This window comes from Nyctereutes procyonoides, unplaced genomic scaffold (assembly GCF_905146905.1).
Source record: "Nyctereutes procyonoides isolate TBG_1078 unplaced genomic scaffold, NYPRO_anot_genome, whole genome shotgun sequence".
Classification (NCBI taxonomy): domain Eukaryota; kingdom Metazoa; phylum Chordata; class Mammalia; order Carnivora; family Canidae; genus Nyctereutes; species Nyctereutes procyonoides.
The window spans coordinates 10,108-12,014 of NW_026575054.1; positions in this window are offsets into that span (position 1 = coordinate 10,108).

Genomic DNA, 1,907 nt, shown 5'->3' on the forward strand with positions numbered 1-1,907 from the left:
CCAAGTAGAATATCTCAATGAAACAAATTATTTTATTTTCTAAGTTTCTCTTCTTTAAAATGAAAGCAGGGCAGCCTGGGTGGCTCAGCGGTTTGGCGCCTGCCTTTGGCCCAGGGTGTGATGCTGGAGTCCTGGGATCGAGTCCCGCATCGGGCTCCCTGCATGGAGCCTGCTTCTCCCTCTGCCTGGGTCTCTGTCTCTCTCTCTCTCTCTCTCTCTGTGTGTGTCTCTCATGAATGAATAAATAAAAATCTTTTCTTAAAAAGCCACAAAATACTTGGTTCTTTACAAATATAAATGGATCAGATGATAGAAAGGCCCTGTTCTCAATAAACATGACGGCTAAGGCTCTTGTTTCTAGGATTGCCCCACATGCCACCCCCGCTTGCAGAAATCACAGCTCTCAATCCTGCCACTGCCAATTCCTTCCACTTTCTGCAGATCCGTTTACTGGAATTGGGAGTTTCCAGCTGGATACAGGGAACGGGTTACTGGCAGGTAACTGTATGTCTTAGGCAACCTCGGGCCTTTGCAGGATTGGGAGCCATTTTCTGATTGCTTCAAGGCCCAGACAATGGGAACGACCAAGGAACATTTCTACTTATTTTGGGGTGGGTGGGGCACAGCAGAGGGGGCTCACAGGTGTTCTGTCCAGTTCTCTTGGCCTTGTCATTGAGGGAGATTTATTATAGATTTAGTTAACTTTCACTACTCGTTTACAACACCGTGAGTTTTCACTTTCTTATTCTCTTAATGTTGTGAAAGTGGACATGAGGCTGGTTTCCATCCCTAACAGGAGCCTTTAAAAGTGGGTATGGGTTGCAGTCCACCATTGAACAGCTGGGGCTTGACCTGCATGGCCCACCTACACGTGGATGTTTTTCCCATCAATACAGTAAGTACTGTAAATGTATGTTCTCTTCCTTATGATTTTTTATTAACATTTCTCTTCTCTAGCTTGCTTGATTGTAAGAATATAGATTATGATACATATACAAAACAAAATGTATTTTAATCAACTGCTTATGTTATTGGTAAGGCTTCCAGTCAACAGTCAACAACTGTTAGGTAGATAAGATTGTAGGGAGTGAAAAAGTTTTATGTGGGTTTTTGACTGCCTCCTAGAGGGGGGTCGGGGCCTCAACAACCCCACGTTATTCAAGGGTCAGCTGTACATAATTTCTTAACCAAAATATTTTCTTTTCTCTTATTTCGAAAACAGGTATCTACTGGAGTCCCTGGATGGCTCAGTTGGTGAAGCATCTGCCTTTAGCTCAGGTCATGATCCTGAGGTCCTGGGATCGAGTCCCACATTGGGCTCCCTGTTCAGTGGGGAGCCTACTTCTGCCTCTCTCTCTCTGCCTGCTCTTACCCTCACTTGTGCTCTCTCTCTCTCTCTCTCTCTCAAATAAATAAAATCCTTGAAAAAAGAAAATAGATATTTATGATTTTTACTGAAGAGTGAGCACATACTTCAGGGCATACCTATAAGACAATGGAACAATGATCGCAGTGGAAAGCTTTGGTTATACCTTTAGACTATGGAGTTTTACTCTCTAATTTACTTTGTGAGAAATGCTTAGCTAACTGGAAAAGACTGCCTATTTTTCTATTAACCTGATTTGGTTTTTCTTTATATCTAATTTCTGAACAGTAGAGCACTTTTAAACATTATAATTAAAAATAAAATAGGCTAACTAATTCAAAAATTTATGTATCATTAAAAATAACCAGAATATCCATCTGTTCTGGTTAAACATATAATTTGTTTTAAAATATGAATATGATCCAATTCAGAAAAGCAGCATGGGAAATAACTAAAAACAATATAGTAATTCAGAAAAGCAGCATGGGACTTCTAACTATCAAAAAAAATTAAAAAAAAAAAAAAAAAAAAAAAAAAAAAT